This window comes from Sinohyriopsis cumingii, chromosome 8 (genome assembly GCF_028554795.1).
Source record: "Sinohyriopsis cumingii isolate HCF-2022 chromosome 8, ASM2855479v2, whole genome shotgun sequence".
Taxonomy (NCBI): domain Eukaryota; kingdom Metazoa; phylum Mollusca; class Bivalvia; order Unionida; family Unionidae; genus Sinohyriopsis; species Sinohyriopsis cumingii.
The window spans coordinates 80591450-80617619 of record NC_142968.1 but is presented as its reverse complement, the minus strand read 5'-3'; the positions used below and the strand labels follow the sequence as shown (position 1 = coordinate 80617619).

Below are 26170 nucleotides of genomic sequence, written 5' to 3'. Positions count from 1 at the left end.
TAATATACATGCGGCTGTCATTGATGTATGAACTACCCTTTCCAAATGTATTATATATTTACACATCCGGTATTGAAAAGAACTCTTTTTTCAGACTGGCTCAGAGGTGTCTTTGAAAAAGCACAAGCCCCGATTCTAACTTAACAAGTGCCAACTTCAATTTTCTATGTGCCCAAAAGGGTCCCATTTTTTAAAAACTAATATTTGTCACACAAAATACTGCATTGCTGTATATTAAATGTGAAAAGAAATAAACAAAAAATCATATTAACCGACCTGTTTGATATTCAAATCTCCAAATATTTCAAGTAAAGCAATGTTTTCCTTGGTTACTTGCTTTGTACCTTCAATAATTTACTACTCTTTCAACATCCTGCAAATAAAATTATACATTTCATCAGCTTAATATAATATATATAGTAGGAAACATAACTAGAGTCCTGGGGTTCATTTGCTAAAACATATATATTCAAGAAAGACATGTCATACAGTTAGATATATTGAACAGTGACAAACTTGCAAACTGTCACTTACAAACTTGTAGATTTTAAGAAGTGTGTGAGAGGAGAGTAGTACTAATATTAGTACCCTTACTCGTACCTCGTGGACAGGGTACTAACATGAGCATATGCTTGTTAATGGAGCAAGCCGGGTGTGATTCACACCTGGCACTCTTTTAGCCTAATAATAACACTTTAAACATATTCCTTGCATATAATCCAATAAATTGAGTAGTCCTCTTATTTAATACAGGAAGTATTGAAAATCATTGTAGAAATAGTTGTAAAATCTCGTTTACCTTTTTTAGCTGATATTTTCGTTTAGATCATCCGTCATATTATTTCAAATAATGATTACTTCCGTTCTCAGCCTCATTTGTTTGTGTGCCATATAAGGACATTGACGCCTTATTTGGAAATTTAAACAAATCGTAGTAAAAATTTGGTGCCATTTGGGTCAGATTCTGCGCATTAAAAGTAATAACGGTTTATCGGCAACTTTGAAATTCCACCAAGAAGCGATTATTTGCACTTGATTGATAATAATATAGTGTAGAATATCCAAAATATGGTCTGGCATGCCTTACGTAGAATAGGGGTCACGGCGAGAGTCTTGCGTTACCTGTCATGGCGGACAGGATACGGTTAGAGTAACCATGCCAATTTATTTTATTGTGTAAGGGCTTAATAAATTCAAAATAAGCCAAACTTCTTTCACAACATGATTATACTTATGTAGTTGATTTCTACACTGTTTGTTTCTCTGACTTTAGTGATGATTTTTTTGGCTCCATTACATGATATGGGATCAGTTCGTAGCCTCAACCACAACAAATCAAGTTGAGGCTACGACATCGTAATAATAATAATAATAATAATAATGCTTTATTTATAGAGGGTGACTCATTAGGGGATCATGGGATCAGTTCGTAGCCTCGACCACAACAAATCAAGTTGAGGCTACGACATCGTAGCTAAGGAGAGAGATGCAAATGATATATACCCATACCTAATATGCTGACAGAGCAGGGTTTATGTTGTTTGTTTCCTGGTTAATATAACTAACAGCATAGACCCAGATCTGTTGCTGCATTATTTGACAGTAGGTTTGGGTCTTTTCAGTTTGATTTGAATGATGGTTGATTATGTAGAGCATCCTCCAGTGAATTTAGTGTTGGCACTGCTGGTACTGTCCTTGCTTAATGGGGAAGTAGGTATGAGTCTTAAATGCATTTTTTGTGTGTTGATTATGTAGTCTTCTGCCAGTTGTTACAGAAGAAGAAGGTAATTTCACAGCAGTATTATAGCAGTTATATAGATAGAGACTGGCTGATAGTAAACTGACCTCTAGAATCATACTGTTCCTATCTCTGCCAGCCATCCTAACCATTTTGTATACCAAGCTAATTATACATACTCCACTCAGTGGGGCTCTATAGGGAGTACCTCAAGTAATATATGCCTAATTTCTTCCCTTTATGACCTTTACACTGAAGTCTTAGCATCCTGGAAAGGACCCTGAGGGTAAGGACACTGACAGTGGCAAATATATGTGTGCATTGTCTTTTCAAGCCCAGCTAGTGTATATATAGTGACACAGTGGGAATCTCTAGTTTGTAACCATGTGGCTGAATGTTCCTGGAGTTAGTGATGGACTCTGGGTAATGTTAGCTGCATTCCTAAATGAAATGCATATCTGTTCACAGGGTGGAGACCTCAATAGTTTCTTTGTTGTGATCAAGGGCTAAGTTCCGGGGGGGGGGGAAGGGAAGGGATGTAACCTAGAGGATCAGTTAGAAGTCCCTATGTTTGCATTTAGTTCAGTCATCACACAGTTCTCAGATATGTGAGACATACAATTAAGAAATTTTTAAAATTTATTCATATCACTCCCAAACCTCCTGCCCCATCTTAGACACATAGTCCTGCTAAGAATTGCAAAGTGTTTGTACAGTCTATACCAGTATAATAATTATTGACCCAATTTTCATGTGTCTAGCTTAGATAGTTAATAAGGATTTCAGTCATATTACACAGACAGAGATGATCAAAACATTGGTCTTCCTTTTAAAAAGAAGCACAGAGATAAGGCTGACCCTACCCCCCCCCATTGCTGGTACCCCCACCCCTGTCCTGAAATTGATTTGTGCATCTCATTGAGCTGGTTTAACTCATTACTAATCATTAGAATATATATATATATATATATATATATATATATATATATATATATATATATATATATATATATAATTACTTGAAGTGATTAGTACACACACACACAGGGGGGCTGTTCTTGTTCCACAGGGGTCTGTTCTTGGACCTGTTCTCTTCATTCTGTACACTCAGTAGCTCTCAAGTGTCATAGATCATCATCCATTGTCTCACCAATTGTATGCTGATGACACCCAAATATACAGATTTAGCCACCCAACTGATATTGATGCTACCGTCCAAGGTAGAGAGGTGCATTTCTGATGTGAAATCATGGATGACATGTAACAAACTGCAGATGAATGATGATAAAACTGAGGCCATTCTGATCACAACACAAAGACTTTCTCATTCACATCCTTACCTCAAGCAATAAATATCAGCAACACCAACATTAAATTCACACAATCAGTACGATACCTAGGTGTTACTCAGCTCAATTTGCAAATATCTTTCAGTTGATGCCACTAAAACACTTGTGTGTTCATTAGTACTTTCAAGACTGGACTATTGTAACTCAGTTCTGTCTGGTTCATCTCAATATTTACTCCAGAAACTTCAAAAAGTTCAAAACACAGCTACTCGGATCATACTTAGAGTACCACGATCAGAATACACCTCCCCACTGCTCTGTACCCTATACTAGCTATCCATTCGATCCAGAATCAAACACAGACTTTGTTCTCTGTGCTACGTTTCACTGTCAGACTCTAATCCAACATACCTATCCGACCTCACCCATGTGTACACACCAGCAAGATACTTACGCTCCACTTCTGACATGCGTATACTCATTATTCCCAGTATGAAAACAAAGTCATATAGACAGCGTTCTTTTGCATACCAGGGCCCAGCAAAGTGGAATGAATTGCCCATTGAACTTAGGTACAAAGACACAGTGATCACATTCAAGAGGGCTCTCAAAACTCACTTATTTCGACTGCATGAACAAACTTAAAGACCTAATAATGTTTCCTACCTTAAATATTCTCAGCATGTATTTTTAATGTTTTCTAATTTCATGGTGTTTGTTTTTGTAATCATATCATTATATGTTTTTTATCTTATAGGTGTTGTGTAATGTTGTAAAGTGCTTGTAGCTTCTAAAGATTAGGCGCTATACAAAGTTGTCATTATTGTTATTATTATTATTATTATATATATATATATATATATATATATATATATATATATATATATATATATACATACAAACAAATGACCCTACCTACCTACATGTTAAAACCATTGAAGTAGAAAAGATGCATATTTCTCTTTTTTCAACCCAATAGGGGGCCATCCATTTAGTACATATGCAGAAATCGGGCAAAGCTTGACCCCTCCCCTCGTACACATGCATACTTTTTTACAAACACCCCACCTGCATATGTACGCTTGATGCACCCCCACCCACCAATTATGTAGAATGGCCTATATTTAATCCATGCAGAAACCATAAAGGATTAATAGTATTCACGTGTTTAATAAAACAGATTGTCCACCAACATTGAATGTCTGGCTGCATCAAAAAAATAAGCTGCGTAACTTTAAACAGTTTGACTAAAGTCTGCTAAAATTCAAATGCCGACTGAACCCAGTTGAACAGGTTACATATTAGAAAAATTATTATTGACATTTCACCCACCACCCCGTTTCCTGTGCATAAGTACATTATCAATAGCCCCTCCATATGCAAGCGTATGCATTTGGGTTACCCTCCACCCCCTCTTCATGCATGCGTACCAAATGGACAGACCCTAGTTGCATATTTCTTCTTTTTTCACCCAACAGTAAAGTCAGAAGGCAGACCAAAATATATTAGGGGAGATAAAGAGTTATGGTGGTCATTTTTTTCTCGTAATTAAGTTTCATGTTAGTTTTTATGGTGCTTGAATAATTGACTTTAGTATCAGACAGGTTGCTTTCCTTGCTATCAAGGAATTACCTCAACATTGTTGGTAGTCTTATGAACAGTACATAGTGAAAAGTATGAAAGTGTAATTTATTTTATATATCCGCAAAAATGTGTAGCATATTGTTAAGTTTGTCCATCTCTTATACCACATAAAGTTTTCCACCATCTACAATTGTTCCAGACTTTGTAAGTAGCTTGCCTTTTGGACTGGGAAGAAATCTTTCTATTTATGTTCTTTTTTTACATAGAATTTACACTGCATACAATTTGGATGGGGCACGATATAACACATAGTTTAGTCTTTGGCACAAGGTGAAAAATGTATTTCTTTTAAACCATGGTCAGTTTTGATCAGACTTTATGAAAATGTTTCTTTGGGTATGTTCTGCCAAAGATGTGTTTGGAGAGGATTCCTTAGCCTGCCATGCATAATATCAGATTTCATTGCTCCCAATGGCTAACCTACATTGGAAATTTTGTTGTCCATGTAAAAATTAGTCTGTGCTAGTAAACTGGAAATTTGAATATGGAAGATCCCTAACCACTTTTCAGTTATGTAGCATTGTATGTACATTTTTATTTTATTTTCTTTTGCTGTAGCTGCTAAGAAGTAAGAAACTGAGTGATTTGGGCAGAATGTGAGGTTGCAGAGGCCTAAGAGATGGCAAGGTAAAACAAAACAGCCCTGCAGAGCACCTGCTGTAAAGCTGCCACAGACATTTGGAAGAGCTGAAAACTAATCAACTGTAAGAGAAAAAAAAAGAGACTTTAAACATTTCATTCACTTTGTAAGGTAAGCTCATAGTTCTGTATTGTCTTCATATACACATTTGTATATAAGCATTTGTCGATGAAACACTTACATGGTACACATTCTCTCCATTTTTTTCATAATTGGTTTTGTGACACAAGGAGTGTTTGTGGCTGTTCTGTGTACTTGTAAAGCCTTTTGTGGCTGTTCTGTTTTGTTTTGTGGAGTATAGGGCTTTTTTTCAGCACTTATTGGGCTATTCATGGTGGCCAGCATATTTGATGTAGTAGAACCTAGGAAAAACCATCAACTCTTGGGAAGTGTTGGCCAGTTTTTTTAAATACACATGTATGGCAGAGTCTGGACCTGAACTCGCATGACAAAAATGAGAAGTGCGAGAAACCTCCTACAGCAAGTGCCTTGGACCTGAGACCACCCTTTTTTTAAATGTACAAAGCATAGCAACATTTTGAATATTGAAAGAGTTTTTAGTTCTATCGACTTGTCATATACAAGAAGAGTTAATAGGATGGGATGGTATCTCTTGTCCGTCTGTTGATCAGCACAAATTTATTATCACTGCTCCTCCTAATGTACTTGGAGGATTGCTTTTACACTTTGCATACATTTATTCCATGGTTTAGTTGGTGCTACTCAAACATCCAGTATGATCACTAGCATGATCATCTTGAAAATCAAATTGCTTCCCTGAATGGATGGTTATCAGTGCAAGATTTTCACTTAAACATTTCTTATGCCTAGTTGGTCATCAATGAAAATGGTGCCAATCTCACAGTCAGTATGCCCACTATGATTGCCATATTGAAAATACTGTTATTGTACATGGATGGTCATATCAGCATGGATTTTTCACTAAAAGACTTCTTATGTCTTATAAAAATGGTACTAACAGCTGCCTTGCTAGGTGCTCAGCATTAAGAGGTTAGTGTTAAGACTGGTCAGCCAGGTGTCAGGATGTTGTGACTGGGTGGGACATGATGCTACATGTCTCCGGCATGATGCCCCAATGATAGATATCACTAGAAACTGCCACACTGCAGACATCATAGTGATATGACTGAAATTTTTTAAAGCTACGTTAAAGATCACACACACGCACACACACACCACACACACACACACACACAGAGTTGGTCCAAGATGAAACTCAAGCCAATATGATGCCCAATATGGCTACCACGACAGCCATCTTGAATTTTTTTTATTGCTGCTCCTCACCATGGTGTTTTCATGATAAGACTTGTGATGTCTAGTTGATTGTAAATGAAAATGGTACTGATCTGAAGTCCAATACAGCCATCACTGCAGCCATTGCTAGTCGTAAATGGATGGTCATGTCAGCATGGAATTTTCATTAAAGGACTTTTTATGGTGTCCAGTTGGTCCTTTTTGAAAATGGTGCAGATCTGATGTCCAGTAAAGCTGCCACGGTCGTCATATTGAAAAATATTACTACTTACTCTTGATGGATGGTCATATGAAAATGGGGTTTTCACTAAAGACTTTTTATGTCTAGTTGGGATTAATAAAAATGGTGACAATCCGACATCCAACATGGACAGCATGCTTGTTCAGTATTGCCTTAATGATGACTGGCTTATAAATCTTGTCACTATTGCTTCTCAGTGGATGATCAATATGATATATGGTTTTGACCAAAAGACTTCTAATGATGTCTACTTTGTTCCAAATGAAAATGGTGCCAAGCTGACATCCAGTATTTTTGTACCACAGCAGCTAATTTGAAAGCCATATTATCACTGAAGAATACCAGAGATGGTTTCAACACTCTACAGTTAAAGGAAATGGTCTTAACCTGAATTCCTGGAAATTCTTATCAGTAAGTGGAGCAACAGTCCGTTCGAGGGACTCTTGTTTTGAACGTAGATTGGATACATCAGCCCACACAAGATATATATATATATCGTGCACTCATTGAAACTGTTTGTTCTGGTGACATTATTAAGGGCAAGTATTTTCATGCAGTTTTCATGCCATCATAACCAATGCAAGTTACATGTAAATATTGACTCAAGTCCATCTAAAATGCAGTTTAACTGACATGGATCTTTCTCTTGTCTTCAGATGTAACATTGGATTTTTTAAGGCTGCTGTATGTCCATATGGAGGACCACTCTGTTGGCGAAAGTGGTTAGAGTGTTCATCTCGGATGTGGGTGGTCGTGGGTTCGAACCCCAGCCAAGTCATGCCAAAGACTTATAAAAATGGTGCTTGCAATTGTCTCACTTGGCACTCAGCATTAAGAGGCTTGTGTTAGGACTGCTTGGCCTGGTGTCAGGATAATGTGACTGGGTGGGACATGAAGCTACATGTATGCAGCATGATGCCCCAGTGCTAGACATCACTATCAACTGTCATGCTGCAGACATCTTAGAGATATGACTGGAAAATTGTTAAAGCTACATTAAAATTCAAAATCACAAACACGCACTGTCCATACTGACCAGCAATGAAGAACCTGTTCTAGGACACCCAATAACAAGATTCACACTAATTTTACAAAAATAAAATAAAAAATTGTTGTGAAAAGAGATTATTTATGCATTTTTTAAAGCCCTGCTTTTATTTCTTCATTAAATCTCTCATGTGTCCAGAACCTTCCCATTTTTTTTTCTCTAAGGGAACCTAGGTGACTGACTGGCCTAAGGCAATCACCATTACAGATCACTTACACATCTCAGCCCACCCCCCTAAGTTTAAGTCTTGACTTGATCCCATGTGTGAGAAAACTTTCCATTAGCTTCCAATGGGTTGGTAGTTCTTTCCACTCTCTTCCTCCACCAAATGTAATAACCACCATGCATGGCCTTTTGTGTGCTGAAAAAAATGGCATTTAACCCAACAAAACTAAAGCAAGTGTGTGTGTGTGTGTGTGTGTGTGTGTGTGAAATTCTAACTCAGTTCTTCAGTTTGAACTTGTTCTGGCCCATCTTGATGTGAAGCTTTACAGGTGTTCATTTTAATTTTTTCATTCTTAACATAACCACATGTCTGAAAAATATGAAGTTGCATTTAATGTTATGAAAGCTGCTAGAAGTACTAATCCTGCATTCTGTGACTTAAATAAAATAATGAAGGTGACCGCAATTAAAGGTAAAGGAATTGCAATCAGGCAGTACAAGTATTTGCTAAAGATACATTTAAACAGTGAAATCAAGTCTTGCCACCTCCCCTACCCCCACCCTACCCATTTCACCAGAAAGTTGCTGCCCCATTGGGAGTGGGTCCCATATTAGTCTTATGCTTTTCCATTTTACCTTGCTATTTCAAAACATCCAGACAGCATGCCTAACTGGCTATAGAATACTGTCAATTAATTCAATATGTAATTTTGGCTCAGTGATGATGTGCTTGCTGTTTGTATGACATGTAGTCAGAGTCCATTATTCCATGTATGAATCATAGCATATCATAATGCATATAGCTTTTTCCCCAATCTAGAGTTCCAGACAAGTTGTATTTGGAAGTGTGAAATAGAACAACCTCACATGTTTTGATTGTAATTAATGCCATGTTCTGATTGAAGGGTATTTATGTTACTGTACGTGTCTGTATAAAACAAACCAGATACTGTATATATATCGTATAGCATAGAATACAGGTAAGCTCTTCCTATAACGAACCTCACTATTACAAATTCCTTGATAAATGAACACCCACATTTGGCTTGAAAAGAAACAAACAACCACTTGTAAAAAGATTACTTAATTACAGCCAATGCCCTGCCATAACTATTGATTTGATTCAATTTTGTATTGGACTCAACTCGTTTCTTGAAGCAAGACAATACTGATATACATGTATTTCAGGTCCAGAATTGTGGAATATTTTTAAACATTTCAGTAGGTATGGAGTTTGATCTATTTTGAACATTGATGTAGATGCTTATTACTGAAAAAATAGCAAATTATGCAGAAAAATGCAGTTGTTAGATTCAATATTGTACTTGGAGCAGCTCCTGGGGGAAGTGTGTCCACCTTTAACTGCTCATGTTCACCATATTTGGACAAATCCACATGTCTTAATCATGAGGGGGATAAGTCTGTGAAAATGAAGTGGTGCCTCACTGTAAGGCATCTCAGTATAACACTCTCTTTATAAGAGTTGTATGGTACTGGATTCCATTACATTACGTTGTAGTTATGCCTTGTATTATGTACCTGCTATAGGCGAACCTCACCGATAACACATTATACTTTTATGGCTTCCCAAAACAGCATTATTTGGAAGTATCACTGTATTCTCCACAAAGCTCAGTCAAGACAGAACACTTAATCATTCAAGATTTGAATCCATTTAACTGACATGGATCTTTCCAGTGCTTCTAATGAAAATGGAATACATTGGATTCAGAAGATCAGACTGTATATGTTCATTCTGTTAGTATTATGTTGGCTGTTTCATGGCTTCCTTGTACACTGTTATAATGAGGAATCACTGTCTCGCCCATACAGCTCACCACAGATAGAACATTTTATCATTCAAGATAGAACATTTAGTTATTGAATATAGAACATTTAATCATTCAAGATAGAACATTTATCTATTCAGTTTAAAACATTTAATAATTCATAATAGAAAATTTCATCATTCAATATTAAATATTTTAAGCCCTTAAGCTGATATTTGGATTTTACCAGTGTTTCTGATATCAGTGGAATGCATTGAGTTTACCAGTTCACACTATATGTTCACTTTGCTTAGCCTTATGTTGTTTAATGAATGGCTGATTTTCTCTGGTAAGTGTGCTTGGAGGTACTGTGACATGGTGAAATAGGGCATTGGTCTACAGTACCCTTCACATCAATCACCAGGCAGGGTTGCCCCTGTCAACAAAACCAGTATGGCAACAGGATATAACATTTCAAATAACAAAAAAGCTGGAGGGTCCTGTGTCCCCCTAGTGTTAACTGAAATGGCTGTAATTTGCACTAATTGATCAATCCAGTGTAGAGGTTGGGATGGATTGGGATACAGCAGAATATGCATTTGTCAGCATATGATTTGTTTATGAGAACAGCAGAATGGAGAATTGATGAAAGAAAAGCTATGATGGAATATCAGCTCTGGCTGTTTGACATTTAAATCTAAAACATGTACTATATGCCCTTTTTTCATACATACTGCGCCCCCCCCCCCCCCTTTGACTTTACCTGTTCATGCTATTCATTTGGCTCATATTATTATTCCAGCAGAGAATATACAGTATGGATTCACTTTGATATTAAAAACACTTTACGCCTCAACTGAAATTGGGTGCCTTCAATTTTCTTTGATATAAATGGTGGAGGCTCAAGATAGTGATCACTTTGGCATCTGTGTGTATGTCTGTCTGTCTGTCTAACCACAGCTCTAGATTAACCTTAATGTTAGATGTTTTCTTTCTAGCATATTATCAGGCTTCAGATTTGGAATATAGCCTCAATATGTTTATTTTTATGTGGCTAAATAAACAATAAACCTAATATCCAGGCAAGATGAGGGCTTGCCATGTAGGTCATAGACAAGTAGACCTTATGGGATGGCATGTTGTCCATCATCCATGGTCCAACATCCAACCATCCATCCATTAGCACAAGTTTGTTATTGCTACTCCTCCTACACAAACATTAATTCCATTGGTCTAATCGGTCCTAAATGAAAATGGTGCTGCTTCAACCTCCAAGATGGCCACCACAGTGGGCATCTTGAATATATATATATATATATATATATATATATATATATATATATATATATATATATATATATATATATATATATATATATATATATATATCCCCCAATTCATCTACCTGCCCTTATTTTAAAACCAATACAATAGGAAGTACACATGGGATGGGGTGGGGTGGTCTCATAAACATATAAACAAAGGAGGCTTTAACAAAGCACAGACATTATTGGTCTTTTTAAGACAAGCAAGGTCAAGAAGCAGAATTCATTTACAGTTGCATTTGAAGAAAAGAAAGAAGTAGCTATTAAAGTTCAGAGATACCTCCTCCACAGAAAAACATTTCATGAATTTGCAGTCGGAAAACTATGTGTCCAACGGAAATGTAGAGGGAAGAGTTCATCTTCAGGTGTTAGAATGTAGGTGTATAAATTAAAATCTTTATCAACAACAAGTACACTAACACAAGCTTGCATTTTTTACTTGATCCTTTACCACTCACATTTTAGCTAAGGACAAACAATTTAACTATTGACTTACATGTTTACTTGATCACTGCAAGGATATATGTGGCTTTGCAAAGCTTAAATGAGGATTACAGATGTTGCCTTTTTACTTGGAAAATGTCTTTTACAGTATCTTGTTTGTCTATATTTCACAAATACTTGAATTGTGTATGAAGTAATTGCAAACAAAAATTTCAGTGTAACTGTGCTTATTATCAATTGTCATATGAAAAATGATAATTAAAAATAGTACCATGCCAATCATCCATGCAATTTTTTAAAGACTCAGCTGTATATTTATCATTATTATTCTTGTAACTAATGTGACATAAACAGTGTCATGCAAGTTTTTATGAAACATTTTACATTAATACTGTAACAGTTTATCCTTCTAAACTGGTACTTTAAATTATTATTCCTTTAACTAACACACAAACACAAATGTTAAGAAAAATGTCATGTGACCCTTTTAAGCATTGAAGACTTTACATTAGATTCATTTGTTCGAAAAAATATTTTTACAGTTGTCCTTTGTGGTTACAGAGCATTAGAATTGGGTCCACTGCTGATTGTATAAAGTGATTAAAAGTTTATGAATGCTAAGAATTTTGCTGGGGGATTCCAGCATGTATATATAGGTTTTGGATTTTTATCTCGTATTTTTATCTCCATGTAAATAAGATGTGAAACCAAAATATGTGATCCTGTTTGGCACCATGATGCCTGAACTGAGATGGTACACTGTAAAACCCATATTAATCAATCAACATTAAGTCAATTTTTTAAAATTCATATCCTAGATTTGTTAGTTGTTTTGGTAATGACAAACATTATTCATTTTATTAAACTGAAAAAAATACTTTCTGAATAAATATATAGAAATCTCTAAGGGCACAATTAAAACAGACTAAGTTCATTTCCTAGCTAACAAATTCCTAAGTCTACATTTCTGAGCTATGTCCAAGCTAAAATATGACTAAGTTTTTATGTCCAAGCCAAAAATAAACCAAGTTTAATGTCCAAGGCTTTGTCTGGGGTATTTCTTTTTTTTAATGTACGAGATAAAGTCTGAGGTTTGCTTATAAGACATTGGACAAAATATTAGCATTGTCATGGAGAAACCTTGAATGTCCAAGGTTTTAGGTCAAAATTCCATGTATAACCTAGGAAAATATACAGCTGGTTCCTCCCGAGTAGAAGGTCATATCAATGTGGAATTTTCACTAAGAATCATCTTACAATGTCTAGTTGGTGCTGGATACGGAGCAGGCACCTTGAATTTTTTTTATTGCTTTTTCCCCTGAATGCATGGTTGTATCAGCGTGGGGTTTCACAAAAAGACCTGAATGCATGGTTGTATCAGCATGGGGTTTCACTTCAAGACCTGAATGCATTGTTGTATCGGCATGGGGTTTCACTTCAAGACCTGAATACATGGTTGTATCGGCATGGGGTTTCATTTCAAGACCTGAATGCATGGTTGTATCAGTGTGGGGTTTCACAAAAAGACCTGAATGCATGGTTGTCTCAGCGTGGGGTTTCACTTCAAGACCTGAATGCATGGTTGTATCAGCATGGGGTTTCACTTCAAGACCTGAATGCATGGTTGTATCAGCATGGGGTTTCACTTCAAGACCTGAATGCATGGTTGTATCAGCGTGGGGTTTCACTTCAAGACCTGAATGCATGGTTGTATCAGCATGGGGTTTCACAAAAAGACCCGAATGCATGGTTGTATCAGCATGGGGTTTCACAACAACACTCCTTATGATTACTAGCTGATCCTTAATAAAAATGATGCCAATCTGACATCCAATATGGCCACCATGGCACCATCTTACAAATCTTGTTTTTACAACTATACTAGAATTGAGAGTCATATTGATATGGTGTTTTCACCAAGACTTGTTATGACACTCATTTGGTCTTAAATTAAAATGGTGTCTGTGTGATGTATAGTATGGCTGCCACTACATCCACTGAAATTCACAGACCAGAAGCAATCAGATATGTGATTGATCTGCCAAGGTGTAAATTGGTTAACATATCAGAACCAGCTAGTGAAGATGCAAGGGAGTAGCCATATAGAAAATCTTGCTATTGCTGCTTCTTTTGAAAGGATGCTCATAGTAGCATCAGGTTTTCACAAAACACTTCTTATGATGTCCAGCTGGTTATACCTGAAAAGTTGCTGATTTGATTTCCAATATGGCTACCATGGCAGCCATCATGAATATGTTGCTATTGTTACACCTTGCGAAAAGGAAGGTCAAATCAACATAAAGTTTTCATCAGAAAACATCCTGTGATTTCAGGTTGGTAACATGATGCAGATCTTATATCTAGTATGGCCACAATGTGAGCCATATTAAATCTTTTTATAGCTGCTCCTTATAAATTGAAAGCCACAGTGAGGGGTTTCAACTGCGAGACTTCTTTTGATGTTTATTACTCAAGGACCCAAATGAAAATAGTACTCATCTGATCACAATATGGCCAATGCAGCATTCATCTTGAAAATATGGTTATTGCTCTCCTTTTTAGATGGATGGGCATATTGACATGGCATTTTGCAGTAGAAAGACCTGTGATATCTAGTTAAACATAAATAAAAGTAATGCTGATCTGAAATATTGTCATCATGGCTGCCATCTTGAAAATCTTGTTATCACTAAGGGTAGTCATATGGGCATTGGGTTGTAATTTACTGACTTCTCATGATGTTAAGCTGGTCTAAGTGCTGATCTGACATCCAGTATGGCCACCTTGCCATCTGCCTTGAAAATCCTGTTATAAGCTATTTCTTCGGAATGGTTGGTCATTTTCACATGGGTTTTTCACTAAAAGACTTATAATAAAGTCATGTTCATCCTAAATGAAAATGGTGCCAATCTTGCATCCGACTTTGCCTGCCATAGCGGATAGTTTGAAAATCTTTGTTATTGCTTTGGATTCAACACTCGGCAATTAAAAAAAAGTAATGGTCTTATCTTGAGTTCATCAGAATTTCTTTTTAGCAAGTAGAGTTTCAGTCTCTTTGAAGGATTCTTGTTAAATTAGAGTCTGATAGACCTTACACTGTTGTACAGGCCGTTAACATAACTTTGCTATATTTCGTTTGAACAGTTTAAAATTGTCAGTTTCCTGATTGAACTACTTCATAGTGTTGGTCCATGCAATTCTCCTTCAGCTTGATTTAGTTATCTTTAGCGTTCAATTCTTGGCCCATATATGGATCAAACTGAAAACCTAAATGAAAGCATTATCCATAATGCAATCACTTATTGCATATTCATAGTTTCTTGGGACGGCTCACCAGTTCTGCTTGAAGCTTTACATAGTGTGGTTAACACTGTCAGTTTGTGGGACCATGTTAGCTTCCATACCTAGATAGTTTTCAGCTCACCAGGTCACAAGATAATGAGCTGATGGTGTAACCCTTTATTCATTATGTTTTGTATGTCCATCATCAGTTGCTATTTTTTAACTTTAGGAAAAGACAAGACCAATTTCAGCAAAACTTAGTATGGACATCTTGACATAATGCTTATGGATGTGAGCAAATGACGCTGATCCGCTGTGAAATATGAACAACATTATTAAGATGGAAAATCCTTTAAACAACTTCTTAAGAATTGTTAAAAGAATTCAAACAATTTGGGCAGAAAGAATCTAGGTAATGGGGGCTTTTAAATTTATACAACTGTTGCTAATCCACCATGAAATATGGTGACTATTATTGAAAACAGAAAAGCCTTAAAATCACTTCATAACAAAAACCACCAAACATCACTGTATCAAACATAGAGAACTTTCAGATTTATACAAATGATATCAATCCGTCATCAAATACAGCCACCATTTCTAATGATATACATACATTTGACTGCTTCTTAATGAATATCCCCACTCAAACATAATTTTACCATCTTGACAAGAAGCATCTTGGCATCAAGGGCTTTCAGATTCTTACAGGTACTGCCAAACTGAAAATACCTCCACAAATTTGTAGATGACTTCCCAGAAACTGTTTTACAGACTGTGACTCAATTTGACAGAAAGGAGTCAGGTTTCAGCGACTTTCAAGTCTGTTCAAATGATGCCAGTCTGCCATGATTAAAAATAGAAGAGCTCTTAATAATGTTAAAATATTTACTGAATGAACTTGACAAAATTTGAAGGAAGTGCCCAGATTTCAATGCCTTTCAGATTAATTCCAATGATACCTATCTGCACCTTGCTGATGCTGATGCAGTTAAATGGCTGAACACTCACTGCACATGATAATAACAATAATCTTGTATAAATTTTGAACAGAATTTGACCAACATTGACACAAGTGACCTGGCAACGTGACTTTTCACTATTCATGTTGGCTCCAATAAGAATGACGATGTAAAAATTAGAGAAACTTTAAACATTTGTTTTCATAACATGTGATCAACACCTTTGAGAAATTTCAATGGAAAGCATCACTGATAGATTTTTTGATGGAAAGCATTCTACTAATACAGATTTCTTGACAAAAAGCATCTGCATGATACAGATTTCTTGGCAAGCTTCTCGTACATTTGGCTGCTAGGCATATGTCAGCCATGTGAGAGATCGCAGGCTCATTTGAATCTCTCTTAGAAGACAGTATTGATTCATAACTTGAGAGACTCTCCACAAAATTTTTGTGAGATTTTGTTTGTATGTGTATGTGTGTTTGGTATTTTGTGAGATTTTGTTTGTATGTGTGTGTGTGTTTGGAATTTTTAACATAGCTTTAGCAATTCTTCAGTTATGTCGCCACAATGTCTGCATTGTGGCAGTTTATAGTTATTTCTAGCACTGGGGCATTATACCACATACATGTAGCATCATGTCCCACCCAGTCATATTATTCAGACAACAGGATGACCAGGCCTAACATTAACCTTTTAATGCTGTGCGTGTAGCAAGGCAGCTGTTAGTATCATTTTTATGTCTTTGGTATGACTCGGCCAGGGTTTGAACCTGTGATGTTTCACATCTGGCGATTAAGTGTACTGACTTTAAATTGGTATACGGTTATAGTTGTGTTGTTTTGTATAAACTATCTAAATGGAACATGGAATGTTAGTAGGTGTGCCTGCATTTGCTATTTCAGCTTGGTTGGTCTTTGAATATAATAGGCAGATTTTCTTCAATTGATACAGCCATATTGTCATTGGGTGTAACTTTCAGTCAGACCCAATCAGTATGTCACTTCAATAGAGAAACACTCTTTTTTTCTTCTTCATATGACCCTTTAATATTTGATCCTTGGTATTTAGATTGACTTAATTGTTGCATGCAGTTTGCAAATAACAGGGCATAATAGAGATTCAAAGGCAGTCAGAACAGCTAATGAAATTCCAGTCTCCCAAGGGTTTTAAATATCAAGCCTGGGATGAAGCCAATGCTAATGGCTTTAACTGGTTGACATTTATTCAAATGAGGCAATCTGTCACTGGAGGGGCATTACATTCAGGATGGACTACATCCAGTGATGCCTCTGAGCTCCAGTTGCCCTCATTGTTGGTGAAGGTAGATGGTATGTTTGATGAAAATGTCATGGGCCTTGCTGCAGCCATAGAGTCTGCTTGGGGAATTATTCAGCTCAAGTTAGTCTTCAGTTACACTCAAGGACAATTTTTTTCCTGACTGCAGCTGTTATTTGCTTGTCATATATTTTCCTGGTATTTTATGAATTGGATCTCAGCCCCTGCATCTTCAGCCTTGTTATAATGGATTTTGTTGCCTATCCAGGGTCTAATGTTTTTGCAGGTAAGAAATGTTACCAGAGAAAGAGAAACGTGTTTCATATCTTGTACTCTAACAATAATTTGTAAAAGCAAAAAAACACAATTGTTCAGTTACTACGTTTGAAACATTTTTGTCCAAATTTTGGTCTAGATCCAGAGCATCTTGGTCAGCATAAAAGTTTTTAAATACTTAATCAATCTCTTTTCACGTTTTATGAACACTGAAAACCAGCCAATTGACAATTTAGGTTACAGTCTGGCAATTGATTGGATGAATTTGAGTCAAGACTTCAGTTTGACCAATCACATTGTGTAAGTCATGAAATTTTAATGATTTTAATGTGAACAATTCTCTTTAGATTTGGAAGACTTCATATTATGCTTGGTTTGTTAATTGGGTACCTCACCAGGAATGAATTTGACAAGAATTTAAAGCAAGTAATACATCAATTGCAATATTGTCAGTATTCTTTGTTCTAATAAATTTTTGGCACACTTTCATTCCATAAGAACCAGAATATTTCATTTCAGTCAATATTTGGTACAGTGAACATTGTATACAGATTTTAAGAGAACATACTTAAAATATCAGCTAAAATTAAGATCAGTACTTTTCTTTAAATTATTGATACAAAAAAAAGTGATGGGGATAGATATTATCTGAATTCCCATGGAGATGTGGATTTTTATTTTTAATCCTGCCATCATTTCTTGACCCCCAGATGTCAGGGTTTCCAAAACAGTTTGGCCTATGCTGGACATCTTTTATTGAAAACTTCATGTAGCTGCTTGATAAAGATGATTATTATAAAAACATCATAAGACTTTATTTGATGTAAATAAGAATTGTATTTGTTTTGGTTCCAGATTTGCTGTTGCTTCAGTTTTAGAAATATCCATTCATTAATCACTTTTTCAGTTTTCAGCTTCTTTTTTTAAAAATTTATATTCATTCATAAACATTTGGGATAGAATCTTACCATATTCAACTATTTTCTACATTTCATATGATTTAATAAAGAAGCACAAGTTTGATCAGGTGGCAGACTTAGTCCTATAATTCTAAGATGCTTCACTTGATTTTTTTGTTTTTGGGGACGTCATCATACTGCCTAAATAGCGGTGCTGTGTAGCGTGTTCCAAGGTTGACTAATATCAGAATGAGAGATCAAATTTTCAGGAATTGCTCACACACTTGGCAGCCCATATTGATGCCTTTCTACAAATTAAAATCTTGTTGATGGAATTTACATGTGCTGATCTCTTTTTGTCTAACGAATTCAAATTCTCATGCAAGGAAATGCATCAAGTTAAAGTATGTCTCTTTAACAAAATGAGTAAAAATATGCTAATATTAAAGAAAGTGTTCAAAAATGAATTCACTTCATGCAAATTGATGCCGCACCATCCTAGGAAAGCCCCCTTTGCTCCATTAGTCTGCACAAGTTAACAGTGTACTGTAATTGTTGTACGGATAAGAATGCTTTACTGTAACACCAAAATGTGTACGAAGGTATATTTTAGCAGTAAAATCCCATATCAGACGAGTTGGATGATCCAAAACACCACACTGCGTGATATAGGGGGCGCTCACCAGTAGTTATGTACTTTTGAGAGAGTGACATATGTAAGGTGAAGTTGTTTGCATTAAAAAATGCACAATGGAGAGAATGTTGGCATACCTCTATGCTACATTAACGTAATGTGGATGATATTTGTTTGGATATTGTTCTTTTGGAAATTGTACATGATTTAAACACATTGCTAACTAAAATGACTGCTCCCTTGTGCTAAAAAATCAGACTGAATTAGTCTAAAGTACACTATCCATAGCAGCTATTAAAATAAGGAAAATAAATTTTGCCAGACTAGACAATACCAGCTTCTGAAAGTGCATTGAATGAATTACCCACTATATAAAACGTAAAAAAAGTTATTGGCTCTTATTTTTTTATACAGTTTACCTCTGAAGTTCAGGAAGTGAAAATGGCCAAGTGGAGCTAGCACTTTTTTGAAAGGTGCACATCTGGAGTAAGGCCAAACTGTATACTCTATAACCCATATTACACCCATCAGTCATACACCAAAATAAAGGGAATTAAAGGTTCTTTGAATTATACCTAAGATGTACAAGATCTTTTTTAAATAGCCAGTATAACCAGTGAGGAAACCCGGAGAAATTCTTTTTCCTTAAAATCCTAATCCAGTGCAAAATATGAAACTGTAGAGCGCCACCATATGCCTTCATTTGAATGCTTGGAAAGTGGAATGTAGTTAAGTTCAGATACAATGGAAAACCTACTTTTGCACAGCTATGCCAAATGTAAATGTTGGTTCCTGCATGGTTGAGACAGGCACATTTAGAGAAATAAACAAGCCAACACAACCATGAAAAAAAAGAATAGTAGGGTTTACCTGTAATAAGAACAAAAACAGATTTTATTACCTGGAAAAGAGTAATTTTGATGGATATTGAACCACAGTTGTAAACAACAAACACCATGTACGTTTGCCCTACTCATAGTGAAGATGTCACACAAAAGATTACGTACTATGCTTTAGTCCTGTTCATATTCTTCCAAGTGCTCCTGGAGTTGCTGTGCATGGATCAATTTTTACATTTGCTGTAAGTCAATACATATGTAGGTTACTTTTTTGGTACGATTTAATTGTTCATCTTTTCAAAGCTAAATCTTCACTATGATGCACTTGACAGTTGTGTTCTTAATCGAAATTCACAACAATATCAGGCTAGTTTAATGGCATCATATTTTATGTCAAGCTTCATATGTCAGAATTCTTTAAAAATATGTAAAGAGTTCCTGTGAATAAATAGTAAACTTATGGTATTTGTTACATGAAACTGCTCTTTCGAGGTTAGTGGTTTCAGATGAATCAAGAGTGAATATACTGGTAATCATTTAACTAATTATGTTAAAAGTTGTACTAATGGCCTGGTAAAGAACCAGTATCAAAAGTGAAGAAAGCTGATTCAGGGAATTACTTGTACTGTATCCCTTAGGTAAACTTGCCATCAGTTTAAATTTGATTTATTTTATGTTAATTGTTAAGTAAATTTTTAGCTACAGTCAAATCTATTATAATGGATATCTCTTTTAAGTAATAACAGGCACACAGGCAATTCCACTAAAGTGGCAAGTAATTTTTCAAAGTAATGAAAAGGCTTGGTACTCTATATGTAGGCATACAGAGGGCAGCAAAATGTTGATGGTTGCTTAGGCAGATTAGGCTGGTAAATTACTTGGCAGCAAGCAATTAGGGAACACCAAGAATAACATATCCTAAAAAGCCCCTTTTGAGCTCTGCTTATAGACCAGTAGATTTTGTGGTATGGTCTGTTGTCTGTCATCCATTAGTCCATTATCACAAGTTTATCACTACTTCTCCTAGACTGCATAGAGGATTGCCATGAAACTTTAGATACATTCACCTTATGGTCTAGCTGGTCCTAAATGAAAATGGTACAGCTTGGACATCCAATATGGCCAATACATTGACCATGTTGGAAACCTTGTTCTTGCTACTTCTCCAGAATGGATGGTCATATATATATATATATATATATATATATATATATATATATATATATATATATATAAACACCATTGTATTACTTGAAAATAGTGTCAATATGATGACCAGTATGTGTACTACAGTAGCTAATTTGAAAATCTTATTACTGCTGAAAAGAGATGGATTCAATACTTGAATGTTAAAACTAATGAAATAGTCTTGTCTGAATTCCTGGCAGTTCCTTTTGCCCAGGAGAGAATAATTCCCTTTTTTACTTTTAAAACTCTTGTTTAAAGTTCCATTGACCAGGATATGTAAAAAAATAAAATAACCATATACTGAGCAGGTGCTTGTCTCAAGTGATCATTTAATTGTTTCATTTCAGACTTGACTGTACTTTTCAAGTTATTTTTTTAGCAGTGATTGAAGACTGGTTGATTAATCAATGCATAACAGTATATCAGACTATTTATTTCCAAAGAAAATTGTGTAAAAGTTGTGTAAGGATATATGGTATGAGAGAAAAACATTCAGGCATCCACTCTCAAGCGCAATGTAGCCCTGATATGTGGGCATTGTATACTTTAGTAAACCCTTTTCAACGTGATTGGTAAAGGGACATAACCAGAGTGGTTACAGTGATTTAGTTCCCCACCCCTATAAAAATTGCACAGTTTTTGAGAGAAGTTGACCATGTAAAGCATATTGAATTATTTCCATGTGAAAATAGAACGTTCATGGAAAAAAATGGATGCCACTGATTTTCTTGTTTTTTTGTTTCTCTTACATAAGCAGTCAAGTATAATGTCTCTATTTTGGGTGATTTATTTTGCTCAAGAGGCCAATTATAATATCATAATTTCATTGAGAAATTATATTGCTCAAGAAGCCAAGCACAATAATCATGATTTTAGCGGGAATTTTTTTGCTTGAGATGTCAGGCATGATATCATTATTATAATTAGAATTCATTCATTCTGGAGGCCATACATAATAGTTTTATTAGGAATACTTGATTTTGACCATCCACATTTACAGACCATATATTTAAAAAAAAAAATGAAAGTGATTGTATCAGTAACGCTGTAATATTTACCAAAACTTTCTAAATGTATCCATGGTACATACAATAACTGCAATGATGTAGTTTAATTTGAAGTGATTTGAAACTCGTGTTAGATTTTCCACTCATTACATGTATTTATATGTAAACTGTTGACAAGGATCATGATGTGCATAGCTAAACTTGCAGTTGTTTTATTTGTTGTATGTCATTTTCACTTCTTATTATGACAGGAATCAGTTTTGATGACAGATCATTGGTAAACACATCTGACAAGATAGGTAAAACATCCTTAGGATTTGGTTGATATTGTTTTATACTGCTACATATGTATACATGATTAAAAAAAACCAATACAACTGGGTGTATTGTGCTATGTGCATGTAATGGGTTTAATGGAGCTACAGTGATTAAGAAACTGCAAATGTTTACAAACTGGAAATTGGTGTTTCTTCCCAAATAAAAGGTTACTTATCAAAGATTCTGTTAAGGAGCATGTTTTTCAGAGGTAAATAATGTAGTTTAAAATATTTTTTGTCACCTTTGTTTTTTTATTCTTCTGGCAATTCCACATTGATTTTGGAAAATGTCCTTACTTTAACAGAATTAACAGAAATTTTTTAATAAACAATCATCTTGAGCATTGATGTGGATATATGTTGTTTTTGGTAGTGTTATTGTTTTAGGTTTAATGACATTTTTCAGCACATGATAGGCTGATGGTGAAAGAATTGGGGAAAACACCAGTAAGAACCACTGACACACAGCTATTGGCAAGCTTTCTCACATACCACACATTGGCCATGCCCAAGACTTGAACCCACATGGACAAAGGTGATTGTTAGCGGTGAGCACTTTACACCATTCTACTACCTGAGGTCCCGGAAATAAAATCATTAAATTGGAATGGGCAATTCCTGTGTTGCTGACATCCACATGTATGTTAATTTACATGGTTACTGATCTTGTAAACGTTTTTAGGCAGTAATTAAAGTGTTTGTATATGTGAACATTGGAGCCATATTTATCAGTATAGCAATTTGTGATTTTAAATCCATGCACTGGTTTGAATCCTGCTGTGACACTGCTATGATGTGTCTCTGAGTAAGGCACTTTGCCCCCCATTCTTTTTCATTCCAGCATTGCTGTTCAGTGTTCAGTTGTTATTTCAGTTCATATATTCACTACACATGCTGCTTGAAAGAGAATGAAAGTAAAACTGTCACCTTTGACCTATCCATTATCCTAACCACTATATAACCCAGTGTTGCCAGTGCAGTGCTATTGTACTGTTTAAAACTACAGGTGTACATGCATAGGTAGCTGTGGTGAGTACTGTGACACCAGATATTTGACCACACGTTTCAGTTTCAAATGGATAATTTTTCACGTGCCAATGTGCCATCAAATGCTGAAAAACTGACAAGCATAAATTCTGCTAGAGAAACTTGTACTCTGACTCCACATATTATGTATGTTCATTTAGCGTTAATGCATTTGAAAAATTATCTCATTGTCTTTATGCGTAATCAATGTTTGCCACAATGAAAGCATGCCAAGCCAGATTGGCAAAAATTGTATCAGTGGCCTAATTGGTTAGAGCATCTGCCTTGGATGCAGGATGTTGCTGGTTCGAACCCTGGCCAAGTCATACCAAAGACTTATAAAAATGGTACAAGCAGATGCCTTGCTTGGTACTCAGCAGTAAGAGGTTAGTGTTCGGACTGGATGGCCTGGTGTGAGGATAATGTAACTGGGGGGGAACTTGATGCTATGTGTGTGTGTCAAGATGCCCCGGTGCTAGACATCGTAGCAACATGACTAAAATTGTTAAAGCTAAAAATAAAAATACACATATAAATTGCCAGCACTGCCCACCATCCTTTGTGCATCCAGTTTTCACCTTTGTACTGTGTTTTGTTGTCATTAGCCATTTTTGTTTGTCTCAAAATATCATGCACTCAATCATGAGTTCCCAGCACTTGTCAACTTCCTGCTAGCATCACAGGCCAGAAGTCTATACAGTCTATCAGTCTAGCAAAATACCTTATTGTTAAGCATATGTCTCAAGGTTTTAGCTAATTGAACAATCCTTACAGATTTTCAAAGAAGATGACCCATATGTTTAACACTGACTCTGCATGTACACAAAAGGGGAAGGCACTCTTCATTGCTATAGGGAGCTTTAAAAAACTAAGAAATAAGGTAAGCCGATGTCACTTGGTATTTTCTTCAAGCTGAGGCATCCAGCAACTGGTTGGTCTCTTGTTTCAGAATGTCAGCTATCAACTTCTACCAGTAGTTCATTGCCTGTCAATGTCAAATAGTTTTGCTTCATTTCTTTTTCATTTTTGTTTCTTAATTATTATTCATCACAATAAATAATAACATATGTGTACTATATATTTAACATGTGTACTATATATTTACCTTTTATATATAACTGCTCAGGTAGCCTAGTGGTTAGAGCATCCGCACTGGATGCGGGAGGTCGTGGGTTCGATTCCTGGCCAAGTCATTCCAGAGACTTACAAAAATGGTACTTACAGCTGCCTCACTTGGCGTTTAGCATTAAGAAGTTAGTGTTAGGACTGGTCAGCCTGGTGTCGGGATAATGTGACTGGCTGAGACACCATGCTACATGTCTGCGGCATGATGCCCCAGTGCTAGACATCACCATAAACTGCCACATTGCAGACATCGTAGTGATACGACTGAATATTTTTTAAAGCTATGTTAAAAATTAAAATCACATCACATCACACCTTTTATATATATATATATATATATCTCAGAACACCTGTCTCTAACTTATTGGGATATTCATTTTCATTTAACATATTTTAACTTAACAACTTTTAAGGAACTCATTCAATTCATAAAACTAGGAGTTTGTGTACTATATCATAAATTCTGCATGAAAATCTTGTACTTTATCATGAATTCTTCTAGAGAATATTGTTCTTTATCATGAATTCTACTGGAAAATCTTGTACTTGATAATTATTTCTAGTCGAAATTTTGTACTAGATGCATATCATGAATTCTATTGGAGAGTCTTGTACTATATCATGAATTCTACTAAAGAATTTTGTACTTTATGAATTCTATTATGTCATGAATTCTGCTAGAGAATCTTGTACTTTATCATGAATTCTGTTATAGTATATTTTGCTATATAACAAATTCTATTTGAGAAATTTGTACTGTCTCATAAATTATTCCCGTGAAAGTGTGGTAGCTAAACCATATTAGAGCGTCAGATAACAAGATTTTTGAAGCCCACACAACATTATTGTCAAGTCCACATTGGTGTAAGTTCATCATAGTGATCCTGTTTAAAATCAGTGTGAAATATATTTTTACTTAGCTAAATCAAAGACAGACTTGTTTTTGGAGCTGTAGGGAATGGTATGAAAAGGACCTTGGGTTTTCACCTTGTGAATGATGTATTTTTTAACAAAGAAACATTGAACAGCAGTGCATAATGAAGGGGGAGAGAATTCAGGTACAGCTTAGCTCCTAATACAGTCTACCATCATATCAGCATCCATAGTTTGGAGGATTGGTGTACAGCTTACCTTTTAAGTCATTTCCGCCTAGAGATTCTTTTCATTTTCACCTAAAATAGGGTTAGGAAACGTGTTTTGGGTTACTTCTGATTGCTTCCACGCATAGCTGTTTTTAAATATTTTCACTTCGCCAGATGCTAAACTGGATAAAAGACTGTTTTTCATTTTCTAATTTGCCTGCACACTTGCAGAAGGGTGAAAATACAGTATCATTTTTAAGATAATGGGTCTCATAATTTTTTATTCGTGGCTTTTTTAAACTCCAAATCTGAACTGCAGTTTTTTTTTTTACAAAGGTTCATCTGCCCTGTGAGCAGTTTTGACCAGTCTGCTATACATTAGATCCAATGATAAAAAGTTCAAAATTTTGTAAGAAATACCAGATCCTAAACCAGTATTTTTAAACACCCCCTCCCCCATTCTCATTAATGATATCTTTTCTATGGGATTTTTTAAAATGTGAGTAGAAAGTCTCCGTTATTTAGTGTCATTGTGGAACTGTACCCTTCTGCTTTTGTGTAATGCCACCTACTTTGCTGTATTATGAATGATGTTGACATCACGGAGCTCAGAACTAGGGTGCTTCATTGTGATGCATAAATGTGGCATGTAGTGATAATGAGTTAGTACAGTG

At 35.7% G+C, this 26170-nt stretch overlaps 1 protein-coding gene across 8 annotated transcripts in view; it reads left to right on the top strand.

Moving 5' to 3' along the window:
• The window catches only part of LOC149793960 (talin-1-like), a 284989-nt gene that overhangs the window by 50564 nt on the left and 208255 nt on the right, over positions 1-26170 (top strand). For all 8 annotated transcript variants that reach the window (XM_089967893.1, XM_089967891.1, XM_089967887.1 and 5 more), the window contains exon 2: positions 5230-5422. The gene's annotated coding sequence lies outside the window, so the exon portion shown is untranslated. The remainder of the gene's footprint in view (positions 1-5229; positions 5423-26170) is intronic.